Below are 14072 nucleotides of genomic sequence, written 5' to 3'. Positions count from 1 at the left end.
AAAGGGATTCCTGAATTTTTTAGGCCATGTAGCATCCAGCATTTCAGGTTTATCAATGCACAAAGCATCCAGCTTCATGTCTAGACAAATTTAGCACAAATCACTGACCTCCATGATACCAAAAGTGTTGCATATAGCCAAATACTTTATAAAATAAAGGCCTTGTTACCCATTGTAAAATCACGGCTCAGGCCTGCTACTTCAGCTAAGTAGAAGAGGACTATGGGAAAGTGGCTCAGCTGAATTAGAGGTAGAAAAACAAGTTAAATAACCATTATGTGTTCACATCGTGGTGTAACTGATACAAAGTCCTAACTGCTTAAAAAGGTCTGGTTTTTGCAATAAAGGGGCTCTCCTTTGCACCTGCCTGGGGACTCTGCCTCACTACGGACCCTCACCCACATGAAAGCAATTTCATGAAAGCAATTGAGAATTCCAGTGATTTGCAAGGGCCAAAAGGATTAGTTTTGTTTCATCATCTGGATGACAATCACGCCCATTGCCATGGTGATGAGGAACTCTGTAGGTGCTGATTTGTGATGGTCCTGTGATTTCAGGCTGGTGCTGACCTGATCCTCCTGAACTCGTGGAAGCAAAAGTCATAGTCTCATGTTTTCCACAGAAGAGTGAGCTAGAGAATGAAGGAGCAGCAGTCCCTCCCTAGAGCTTGTTGCTGTGTGGCAGAGGACATAGCATTTAGGAACAATTTTCTCATTCCTTATCTGCAGTAAGCACTACACGGGCCAACCAAAGTAGAGGAGGATCAGACAGCTCAGCATAAATGCTCTGAGAAACACAGGGCTAATGGACAGAAAAAAACAGCATTTGTGCTCCTCATGGTCAGAATAGAAGCAACAGTGTAGGATCACTCTAGTAAACACATCAGAATACTGAAACTTTGTGTCACATATATTAGGTTTCATTCTTAAATTTCTTTATGTATTAGAAACACATGGAAAGAAGTAGCTGTGTGGGAATGATATATAGAAAACTTTGTAAATGTTGCCAATGCATACAGTTTGCAACTAAATTTAGTGAAGGAAAATCATGGAATCATAAATTGGGTTGAGATGCAGGGTTGGGTCGGAAAGAGACCTTAGAGATCATCTAGTTCCAACTCTCCCCACCATGGGCTGGGACACATTCACTAGACCAGGTTGCTTAGTGTCCCATTCAGCCTGGCCTTGAACACTCCGTGGGATGGAACATTCACATTTTCTCTGTGAAACCTGTGTCAGTGTCTCACCACCAAGACAGCAAAGAATTTCTTCTTAATATCTAATCCTGCTCTCTTTCAGTTTAAAGCCATCATCTTTTGTCCTATCACTACATGCCTGCGTAAAAAGTCTCTCACCAGCTCTCCTGTAAGATCCTTCAGGTACTGAATGATGCAATATGGTCACCCTGGAACCTTCTCTTTTCCAGGCTGATCAACCCCAACCCCCAAATCTCTCATCCCTTCCTCATAGGGTTCTAATTATGTAGCAGAATCTTAGGCAAAGGGAGGAAGGCAGAGTCTGAGTATGCTTTGGAAACAATGGAAGAAAAAACCTTTCAGGCTGTGCTCAGAACCTGTAGGAGTGATCTGAAAGCAACACTGGCATGTATGGAAACATAGGCAGGAAGTTTATGTTTTGATGAAATCTGTCCAAGCCTTTCTTTCCCCCTCAGTACTTCAAACCACCATGTTTTACTCTAATGAATAATAGGGTCAGAAATGTGAGCAGTAAATAGCATTTTCTATTGTCCCATTGAGGAGATTATGCTTTACATATCCTTTTAATCTTGGCTCTGTCCACTGCATTATTGTGGTGTGGTATAAGTCCTGCTAATGTTAGCCTTGGTTACAAAAAACATTGAGTTTCTCAGATGTGCCATTTCCTTTTGGAACAGCAAAGTTGAGACAGGCTGGTTTCCCCAGGGCCAAGAGTAACTTTTCTTTGAAGTACTTTTTGCAGTTGGTAATTTTGCCTGATCCTATGATTTTAATTGCCAAATTATTTGGTACTTTTTCATTGTTGTTTTTTGTTTTGTTTTGTTTTGTTTTTACCATTAGCTGCATGAGTATCTCCTGTTCTATGACACCATCAGTCTGAGACCTATTTTAGAATCACCAGTTCAGTGGTCCAGCAACTTAATGGTCAATCATAGCCTGCTGTATACCAATTATTTTCTTCTTCTTCTGGTAGAACCTCTGCTTTAATCTGCATGCTACACATAATATTGATATAGCACACACTCTGCCTCAGACTGCCACACAAAAAACCCCACTTCACTGTCTTGTCACTTACCTGGACAAGTATTTCTTGATTTCACGAAGAAAAATCATTATCAAAAGCAATAGGTCTTTAGTGGTGACAACTTCTGTGTGACTGTCAGGGTAAGGACATAATAGAAAAATTTCTTGATTTTTTTCTAGTCACATTCAGAAATAGGGTGTATTTTTACTTTAGAGTTAGTAAAAAAATGCTTTAAATCTTACCCATTGATGATAAAGTGGCAGATGAATGACAGCCTAGGGACATTAGTATACATGGGGATTGAGATCCTAGTCAGGGGCAAAAAACTGTGGGGAAACATCTGCAGAGGGCATCTGTAGCACTTATTCTGTGTTCCCAAATACTTCTGTGATTTCATTCAGATGTGATATGCTGCATTGAATTTTGCCATTGCATAGTTATATATTGTTTCTTGGCTGGTTTCTCCAATGTGACACTTTTCTTTGTCAGAAAGAACCTTGGATTTTGTCCTCTTCTCTCAGGTGTTTCCTTTTCCCAGACTACTAGTTTCTTAACATTTCCAACACTTCCCATTTATTTCTCCCCAGCTGTCGCACCAAACCAATAAATTTATGCAGTAAACATCTCAACAACAGAATAACCCGAGAGAATGTAAATTAGCACAGAGCAGCTCAAAATCTGGCATGATATAAATTTATGAAGCCCAGAGGTCTACAGATTTGAACCTCAGTCATAGTCATCTCACAAAGAAATTTGCAGCCAATTGTGTGCACCAATACCTACTCTATAATAATCTTCATAAGCAACAAAATCTATTGTTCAGTTTCAGGGAAGTTCAGTCTTCTCTCTTAACTGTTTCTCTTACCTATTTTCCTCCCTTCCTTTTCCTTGACAAAACCTGGAAATCAGGCCTTATCAATAAATCCTCCTTTGAAATTATTGTGCAAGGCAAAAATAAGTAGTCTGTGTGTAATGTTTGTGTGTGTGTGCACATGACAGAGGGGTAAAGCTTATGAAGAATGGCATTAAACCAGCTGATACAGTTGGGACACACAATTAGGCTCCAGATGCTTGTGCCTGGAAACATGTCCATTTTTCCTAACTGAATCATTTGAACTAGTAAGAGGATGTGCCCATCCTACAAACCTTGCTTTATCAGAACTGTAACAATAGTTTTTTATGCATCGTAGTTTCCTTAACTCATGAGTTGATAACAAAGCAAAGTCATATACAGTAATTAATCTGGCACTACAATCCTGTCAGCACAGGGTAAATTTTCATGACATGAAGGAATGGATGTGAGGGATCGAACACTGAAACATCCATATGGCTCACTCTTAAATGAAGATTTAAGAATACACCTGTTCATCAACCCCGAGACAGCAATAAATAAATGCGTTTCAGTAATGATCCAAAGAAACAGCAAGGCATAGCCTTCTGTTACTGGGACTGACAGGAATAAGAGCATGGGAAAAATATTAATTGCTTGCTGCCTGTATCGGATTAAGAAGTGAGTCATCCAAACAAAGATGGAGGACACAAAGTGAACTGATACTTCTTTTTATGCCTTATGGGGTAAAATCTGCATGCTTGACTTAATGGTGAGCATAACCTATTTATAACGATGCTCCTGCAGACTTAGTGGAATTTTTCCTGCAATCAGATGTTCATTGCAGCATGAACAAGGACCAAGCCTTTTTATTCTTCAGTAGAGCAGCACCTGCAGATGGGTACTTGCAACGGGAATAAATGTGTCAGAATCGTCATTTTTTATTTTTAGCAAAGTGGATAAAAAATTAGGAATTGAGCTATAGCAACCTCTTTCTCTCTGAAATAGTTTGTGCAGTTGGAGGTCATTATAGGTGATCTCAAATTTTATAAAGGATTATGTAAATTAAAATCAGGATTACATAATTCTCTGCATTGAAATCCACTATTATTTTCATGCTGGATAGGTAGAAAATTGATAATAACACTGCGTATGCAGTAATTAATTCAGAACTACTATCTCAAGCAATGACTGACATAACTATCTTCCTTCTTAACACAAATTCCTGAAAATTATTTCCCTTAAAAAAAATCCATTCTTTTTGTAGAATAACTCATTCCCATTTCTCAATAATATTACTAACACTTTTCTCCAGACCCTTTAAAGATATGACAAATAGCCAGCATTCTCAGAAGCAAATCATTTTAATCATGGCAAATGATTTCTGAGGAACAGTTTTTAAAACAATGTAAACAGGGCAGAATGGAGGGGCAGAATTGTGTTTTAACAACCAGGATATAGAGGCTGACAAAGTTAAAATGAGAGAGATGGAATTGAACTGCTTCTGGCTAGTGAAGTGAGTGGTGACTTACCAATACTTTTCTGTTAAAGAAATGCATGAAGAATGCCTCACCTTATCAGCATATTGCTGCTATTTCCAGTGGCATTTACTGCACATTCAGTTAGGCAGAAACTCTGAGCTTCTAGACTCTCCCGTGTTGTCTTACTGTACCACACACAACCTTCAAAATTTACCTTCATTCATATCAAATTTGTAAATTTGTTTCTACATTTTGAACAAACTTAGGTCTGTTTTTCAATTGTGTCTTCCCTCATATTTTCCATTCAAACAAGAGTAGTGTGTAGAAAATTACAAGTGTACTCATTTATATTTTAGTGAACTTGGGCATCTCTTTCAGTATGAAGAAGCAGAATCCTTCTTCCAGCAGGCACTGTAGCTTGTTAAACAGGAAATCCCTCCCAGGTCATCCCCTTGAATCATCCCAGTTGCTAAAAAGAGTGGTGATAAGACCAGGAAATTTAGTATGACTTGTGCCTTATCTATTTTCTTTTGTAATCAAGGGTGTTTGATGGAAATGAATAATCATTGCTAGACCATAACCTAGGTGTGTTTTCTTAAGCAACTTCTTTTCCATTAAAATTGACTATACACAAAGATTCATGTCCTTTATATTTCACATCATTTGCTGCTTTAGAAAACATTCTTGAATGTAAAATTTTGTTTTAAGCAAAATGCAAGAAAAATTAATTCTGCAAGAGGAAACTGCCTGCTTCAAAGCCAGTACCAAACACAGAGGGTATTTTTGCAAAGGCATAATGTCCTTTCAGACAAAAAATAATTCTGATACCCTACAAAACATTTGGGAATTTGCATCTTCTAAAGAAATTATTTCTTACTCCTTCTGTATAACATTTAGCACGTTTGTTGTTCCCATGACTGGCTGGCGCAGTTTTCTGCTATTTTTAGTAGTTCCTTAGACCTTCATTGCTCAGTTCTCTTTAATTTTTTTGCATTATGGACAAAAATATCTCCTTACTATTTGTATGTCTGCTATAAAGTTATTAACCAAGACTGTGTCAGGCAAACAGATTTCATTTCAGAGTGAGATGTAGGTTATTTCCCTTGCTTTTAATTCCTATGTCTTTCCTAACCTTCAGTCACAAAGTTGACCAATTACAATTACACCCCAGAAGAGATTATCCTGAACAGCTTTTAAACTAATGCAAAAGATGTCTCCATTTTCTTTTCATTTCCCCTTGTATTCAGGGTCATTAGTTATTTATAACCTGGTAATTATTTTTAGTCATTCAACTGAACAAGATAGGAAGAAAGCAACAGGTAAAGAGAAGGGAAAACCACTTTTGAAGCTAGAAAAAAATACATTGTTTCAAAAGCAAAATCCTGACTTGCATCTAAAATAAAGTTCTTGATCCTTGGAGTCAAAAGCAGGGCTTATATTGACGTCAGCTGGACAGTACCACTGCCAGAGGTCTTGTGATGCCACTGCAAATGTGCAAAAAGATGAGAGAGCCAGTAGCAGCAATTGAAGTACAAAAATACTGCTAGGTCAGCATTATGTAAACCATGACTATGTATTTCATTTTTCAATTTTTTAAAAATAATTTCTGGTGTTGTTCCGGCAGGCTTTTAACCAAGTTTGCTTCTTTAGACTATATTTTCTTTTGCCTGGGTGTATTGTGTTTCCCATATGATCTTTCTTGCCATGCCTAGAACAGAAAGGAAATAAAAACCAAGAGGAAAGAGGAAAATCAGTTCTAGTTTGCTTTAATAGTGATGGAGTCAAAGCTGATATTAATATAGATCATGTAAGAACTCAAACTTTTCCTGACAGACAGAGAAACTTTTGTGATTGGAAAAATCTGTAGTGAACAATGAAAAAAAAAAAATATAACTATATGCATGCAGCTGACAAAGAAAAACAGGTTCCTTCACTGCTTACTTTGAGAAATGGAAAATTACATCTCTCCATTAGGTAAAGCATTTCCTGGAGGAGATAAATAAGCAAGTGCCTAGCAAGACATTGGTGAAGGTTGAATAGGGCTGAGATGAGGCAGATGCCACACTGAATGGCATTATAAATCAAAAGGCACCAAATAAATAAAACCACTAGCTGGAAGAAGTTGATTATGGATTGGCTGAAGTTTGACTTGAGTCTGTGATGAGGCTGGAGAGGTAGAGGAAGAATGAGTTTGGAGATTTCTTATTGAAGGAGGATAGCTGTGAAGATTTAGCTGTCTGACACAGGAACTAAATAATTAAAGCTGTCTAGGATACTAGACAGAACTAAAGTTGCCTAGGATAAAAATGGTTCTATCGAAGCTGAAATGTGGTCAGTGTCTCCCAAAAAAAATTCAGACAGAGAAAGGGAAATTTAAATGTTTGTTTGAATTCAAACATGTGTTGCATGAGTGCTAAAATTCCACGGGCAAATTCTATTAGTTTTACAAATGCCCTTTATTTTCTGTTCACTTCTTCATTTTTTCCTTCCATCATTCCAACAGTAACTGTTGTGGGAAAAAACTACTCATGGTCCTCCTCTAAGACAAAGCAAATTGAAAAAAGAACAGCACTAAAACATGCTCATTCTTTTTGACAGAATACAGAGTTGCCTTTACATTTTCTCTAATTAATTTTATCTTTGAAGGGCAGCTTAGGAAAAATAAATTATACATTGAGGTACTACTCACACAAGTGCAAAATTCAGTAAACTGTTAATATTGTAAATCTGTTGCAATTTTCTCTGCTCCATTACATGCACATGACTTAAGTTGAAGATCAGCACATTTGAAAACACGGACGTAATTTTGAGTCCTGAGGGAGTAAGGCTTAATAAGTACTCACACTTCTTCCCACTTCATTATTACTAGATTATTGCTTTCTTATTCCACTATCTTAAGTTGTATGACTTGACTGTTCAAAAAGAAACTCATTGTCTTGAAAATGAGCCCCGTTCAGTTGGCTCTACAACTTTTGCCTTAGAGGAGAATTTTTAATGATGTAAACGTTGTGAAACTGCAGATACTTGCATAAGAAGAGAAAAGAATGAGGCAAATATTTCCACTTTGTCTTCAAGAGAAAAAGGTGTATGCAGGAAACATTGTATTTTTTGTTCCTGTGTCTGCAGTTCTTAACCAAAAGCTTGAACATTTCGGAACCCCTTATTCAAGCAAAATTATTAACTTCAAAGTCTCAGAATATGGCCATGGGCCTGTAAAACCATTAGGATCATCTTGGTTGATGTATGCTGGACTGTGAGTTGCTAGAGGGTTAATAAAAAGGTTGGATTAAACAAATAAAACCAGATGCAGAGATTGGAAACCTCCATTTTCCATGTATAGTGAGGAAGTTACAAGACAGATTGAAGAAATGTAAACTCTTCAATGGCTTAAGTAAACTCCTTTGCTTTTGAGCTGAAAAGCTTGATGCTAATGCTGATAAAATGGTTTATTTCAGAACACTGATGAAAGAGGACATGGATTCTGTGTTGGAATTGCGCTGTAAATCACAACATTTATTTACTACTGCACACATGTGCACGTTCACACTCAGACATACTTTGCTGAGTCATTCAAGGCATGGCATACCAGCCCTAGTGAGGGATCCCCAAATCCCCTTGGGCTGGTTGTCTCAGGTGAAAGAAGCCCTGTTACTATCAGTCCCAACTCAGCAGCTGCCAACCTGATTCCTTACACTACTACCACAGGGCTGGATGAATTACTACAAATTTCACAGCTGAAATACACCTATTTTCTTTCCAAGGATTGGCCTGTTGGCATACCAATGCATTGGATACTGTTCATTTCAGTGTTCAGCCAATGTTCTGCCAAACACCTTAAAGTTTGACACGTTATGAACAAATTCACCCACACTTGGGACCCCCACTTTTACTGAACATAAGTAAGAAGCCAAAACATTTGCTGACCCTTCCTTTCTAAGGAAATCCCTACAAGATCCATGTAAATATCAGTAGTTGTGTTACCTGCACTGAATAACTCGTAATTGCTTTAAAATCTAGACAAAGTGGATGGTGTTCTTGCTTTATTGGATGTTCAAAGGTGATTGAGCTTGCCAACAGACTAAAGACCTGCTTACACACAGACATCTGCAGACCTGTCAGTTTGTGGCTGCATTTGGTTGACAGTGGGAGGGTTATTATGACTCCCTGAGGAATGTTCTGACAGTGCATCACCTGAGCCTAGCACTCTCCCCAACAGGAAACCAGGGAATGCCACTCTTTAAGACCCATCTCTCTGATCATAGTGCTGTGTCTGACAATTAATGTCAAAGTTGATTGATATAGCAAATTCATACACATTATGAGATAAATATCCAAAGAATACCATCAGAAATGATGTGGCAAATGTAGAATTAGACATTTGTATTGCAAAACTACAGACTGGTCTTTCCAAAATTTTGGAAGAGTCAAACACCTGAACCCACGGGAAACTGATGGGCAGAGATTGTTTAGAAGGTTGGCCCTGTGAAAATGGCTGAGAACCTTTTGCAGACAGGGATGAAAGCACAAATGGTAGAAATGATAGGCAAAAGGAGGATAGCAAGGTGGGTGGAAAACAATGAGGTTTTTTTGCCCTGGAATACACTAAAAAAAGGAGAGCATTCTCTGAAAATTATTTTATTTTTCCTGCCTTTTGAGTAAACAAAAATATCACACTCTGAATAAAGGCAATCAAAAGAAATCAATATACTAGAACAGAATTCACTTTCCAGTTTTCCATGTAATACATATTTTTACTCATTTTTTTCACAGGAAACAGCCATATTTTATTTGTTTTGTCAATGCTCCACATTTATTTTAATAATAAACAAAAGGCAGATACCTTGGCTATATCTTCTATTTGGCTGAAACACTTTAACACTTTCATTGGAAGTCATATTTAGACAAAATACCTTATTTTTCTTTTTATTGAAAAAGTGATAAAAAATACTGTTGTCAGAACATGGAAGCTGTTGTGGAACCCATCTGGAAAGCTGCACTGACTGGGGCATTTCAAGGAGTCACACCATCAGACAAGTAATGCACTACTGAATCAAAATCCAGCAGTATGTTTTGTGACCAAATGCACTTAAAAATCTCTACAAAATGCTAATATTTACATGGCTGAATTAATAGCCCCTGAAAAAGACTTGTAAAACTGTTTCGGTAATGCAGTAATTCAAATACTTTCATCCAGCTATAAAGAAGAGATCCAGTAGGCTCTACATGGTTATATTTTCATAAAACCCAGAAATAACAGTGCCATGATGGCAGAGGGGTAGTTTTCTAATTGGATCAGGGGCAGTGCGAACAATTTTAATCAGACATCTGTTTCTGAAGTCTCACTTCCTGGACTTGTAAGTTATGAGACAATTAATTTTCAGTATAAAGTGTCCCAACCTTTGAGGCTGGAAACATGACTTTTCTATTCCTTGTCCAGTCCGTCTCTCCTTGAATGCACAGAAGAATGTCAGAAGAAGACAAATAGCTCATCTTATTTTAGTCTTCTCAATTTGGAGAACTGTAATAATGAATTAATCCAACACCTTGCTAATTGGAACGTGATTGTAGCTTTAGAGATTTTTACATTTAGGAATAAGAACTGCACTGTCTTTTCAGGGAAACTTTTAGCTTAATAGAACCCTTTGCAACTTATTGAAAGTCCTCACTGTATATATAATTTCTGCTTCTTGAAAGTTATTTTACAAATAGATGCATCCAACCAAAAACTGCTGGTGATACTATAAATCTGAACACAACAACTCCAAAGTAAAGGAGATGCAATTTAGGAAGAAAAAGCAAGGAAAATTTTACTTTACCTGTGTTTACATGACAGATGGTGAGCACAATCTTGGGTAATCTGTTAGTCCTTGTGAGTGAAATCAATTAAGTTTAGAAAATCTATTAATTGCCAGGGAGATTAAAAAGTAATTAGCAATCATAAAGAAATCTGTAAAGGTCCTAATTATAATGAAGCAATGAATTTAGTTTCTGTACAGGAGGGAGGTTCTAAATACACAAAAAGTTTGTATCTTATTTGCTGTTCATTAAGATAACAGCAAGCCCTATCTTTTTGGTGTTTTGGTGATTATGTCTGGAAATGCCACCTGAATTTTTTTTATCACAATGCTGACACAATAGCAACATCCTTAAAACCAGTTTATTAAAACTCAACAGCAGGATTAAGTACTTAGTTAAGAGCATTTCGCAACAGAAAGGAAAATAATCATAGATTTTTTTTTTTTAATTTTCACATTCTTTCATCTCTTTCTGCAGTTGCTTTTAGTTTTATTTAGTCTTTTACTTGCACCATTAAAATTATATATATTTTTTCTCTTTCTAAGAGCTGAGCATAAGAAGAATAATTTAATTTCCACACTAAGTTTCCATGAGATGCACATCACCTGAGGTCTTTTCTGGAAAGAACATATCATACCCCAGCCTAAAGTTGGTGGTGGAATGTTTCTGTTGACCATACAGACATAAACTAGGGAAACATCTAAAATGAAGGGAAAGTCAGCAACAGCAACAACTCCCTGGAGTTTATGGGACATGTGTGGCTTGTTGAAGACAATTAGGTATGCTCTGGGGGGAGGTCTTATTGGTCGCCTGCTGTCCAGATTGCCTCAGCTTCTTCCCTGCTGTGCCACTGTTGTTAATACTGACTCTGACAGACACATGGTAAAATGGAACTTAAGCCTCCACTGCTCTAGTGTGATGTGGTGACCTTTCAGGAACACAGCTCCCACCAGTAGTGATCATTCAAGCAGTACTAGGAGTTCTTTATGGGTGAGGGCTACTTAAAACTAGTTTTTTTTGTTGACATTTTTAAAAAATTTCTTTTCTCTTTGTGAATTACTCCCTTTGCTCTGAACCAAAAAAAACCAAATAACCCTAAGTTTACTTTCAGCTACCAGTGCTCTTCCTCAAAAACGTGTTTCATTAAGGTATGGGAGAAATATACACATATCCTCAACATGTCTGGTTTTGAATGGTCTATTCAGCACAACTATAAGAGAAGCATCCCCATTCCAAAGCCTGATATGTAATATTTAGATACAGATCTAAACTTATTGCGACAAGCTTTGAAAATGTTATATTTTAGTTTACTCTTTTCAGTGGTATACTCCATGCTCTTCTGCAAAATCCCCGAACAGCTACAATCCTACCCAATGAAAAGTACTCTCAAAGTCTTTTGAATTCTCCTATAAACCCTAAGGCTTTTCCTTCCCTCTAGGAGAACTTTTAAAGCATTAGGAGGTTTTTTTGTTTTCTTGAAGATTTTGTAATTTTAATATATTGCTTCTTTTCCATCTTGCTTAATTAACTGCTTGGAGACTTCTGTTATGTACATGCAAGCAGCACAAGAACAACTTTCCCCTAGTAACAGCTCCCTTTTTGAGAACCCATCTTAAACAATATGCATCAAATGAAATCTCTGACCACTTTCCTAAAACCATTCAATGAGAATGAGAATGCCTTATGTGTAAATGACTGGCATTCATAGCTGATCAACTTTTCCTTCTTCAGTCCTTTCCCCTCTCTTTACAAGTTCTGGGGAACTATGAGATGCTTTTGAGAAACAAAAGAAGATAGAACACCCCAGATATGAAATGTAAGGGTTTTGAAGTCTGTAGGCGTAACCTTGGATTTCCAGGACTTTGTATAAACATTTAATAAAACAGTGCTCAGTCCTAGAGCTGCTAGGTATTTATGGCTTCTACAGGCAGGTAGACATTTAGGATGCCTGAAAACCAGACTATGTAATTAAATATTTTACCATGGATTCAGGGACCCAATGTTAAGCATAAGCATAAATACAAAATTACAGTAGTAAAAGAACACTCCACTGCCTGCTGTTATCTGAATTCACAATCAAAATTAATCCAGTGGATGCAAAATTAGAAACATTATTTTTAAAACTTGCTAAAATGGCTCAGGCCAAAGTTGTGGTCCTGAATGAATGAAACTCTTATATTTTCCTTGCTCTTTCCAGTATTTTTATCATTATTTTTATCAAATCTTTGTGAGGTCCTTCCTTCTTTCATTCTAACTCATCATTCTTAGCACATGCATAATTTCATGACTTTGTAAAGACCTAGAGATGAATTAAATTTGAGATGAAAGGAAAAGAGATTAATAGTAAAAAGTAAAAAGCTTTCTCCTTTAAAAAAGTGACTCAAATACTACAGATTTGCTGCCAGTGCTTTTCTCAGAAGTATTTATGATCACAGATGTTTATAAGTCAAGACATTTTTGTAAAAAATCCTGCATATTTCAGGGATAGTTTTATGCATTTAAGGAACATATTCTTAACAACTCATCCCCAGGTTTTATTTTTAGACCAGTGCCACAATATTTTAGTAAAATTTATTAGAAATTTATTATGCTGTTAGCTCTCAAGTTGTAAATGAAGCATGTAGGAGGAGAGGGATTACTACTGTACAGCTTCTACAACTGGGAATAATTATAGCCCTTAATAAGAAGGGGGTGGAAAAAATACTGTGTAATAAGTTGTGTATAGTTTCTCCTTTCACTTACAGACTGATTCATTTTTAAAAACTGCAAATCTCTCAGCTCCTGCTAGGTGTTGGTTACCCACCATGCGACTGAGCTACAGAGAGAAGAAATGGATACGGTCAGAGGTCTCTGGGGCTCCTTGTAGCTGTAGCTCTGAGAGTTGACAGTTCAGTGTTGCTTGCGCACCTCATCCTGATCCTTTGAAGCTGATGGGCGTCTATCAGTCTTCAGTTCTCTTGAGTGCTAAGAAATCCTTCAAGGACAAAGAATTGTTGTATAGACCTTGTTCATCCCATTTTACAACTTCCATTCATTTTGCAAAGATAAATTTTTCTTTACATCTAAACCAGTTCAATTTGGATCTTCTATGTACTAAAGATTTACATTCATTTTGGTTTGACACTCCTTTTTTAAACATTTTCATTAGGTAGAAGATGAATAATGACATGTGTTTCTACTAGTCCCATGAGATTTTGAAGACTTCTTATAACAATAGTTATAACATCAAAAATAATTTTGTTCCAGTGAGAAAGAACCTCCAATCTTTTTCATTCGTCCTTTATAATTACTTATGAATTACAGTGCCTGAAAGGAACCAAGCTTGCTGGCTTTTGAGACAAGCCATAACCTCTCTTCAAAGCATCGATCTCTGAAGTGGCTGAACTTTAGTCTTCTTCAGAAAACATATTTTAACCTGTAAATATCTATTGCTGGCTAGTTAAATAAACTGCCTTAAAATGGTTAAGCTCAGTATGTAAAAACATAGGCAGACAAGTGATTTCTCTGCAACATGGTTTCCATATGTGGTTTGCGTGAACCCTGGGATAATGTTTTCTTAGCAGCTGAAATTTCCTCCTGAAAGAAAAAAAAATCATCCTAAGCAACTATGGAAGAAAAAGCTTTTACAGAAAAAAAATATTTTTAAAGTTTGGCAGAGTTGATGGACATTCTGCCAAACAAACCCCCTCTGTGTGCAGCAAAGGGGTCTATTTAATGTCAGGCTGT

At 36.9% G+C, this 14072-nt stretch overlaps 1 protein-coding gene across 1 annotated transcript in view; it reads left to right on the top strand.

Annotated features, from left to right (window-relative positions):
- Nucleotides 1-176: 176 nt before the first annotated feature.
- TMEM108 (transmembrane protein 108) overlaps nt 177-14072 on the top strand; it is a 178488-nt gene continuing 164592 nt past the window's right edge. Inside the window, exon 1 of the mRNA XM_068205042.1 lies at nt 177-250. The gene's annotated coding sequence lies outside the window, so the exon portion shown is untranslated. The remainder of the gene's footprint in view (nt 251-14072) is intronic.

Source organism: Anomalospiza imberbis, chromosome 1 (assembly GCF_031753505.1).
Source record: "Anomalospiza imberbis isolate Cuckoo-Finch-1a 21T00152 chromosome 1, ASM3175350v1, whole genome shotgun sequence".
In the NCBI taxonomy this organism is placed as follows: domain Eukaryota; kingdom Metazoa; phylum Chordata; class Aves; order Passeriformes; family Viduidae; genus Anomalospiza; species Anomalospiza imberbis.
This window is presented reverse-complemented; position numbering and strand designations above follow the sequence as displayed.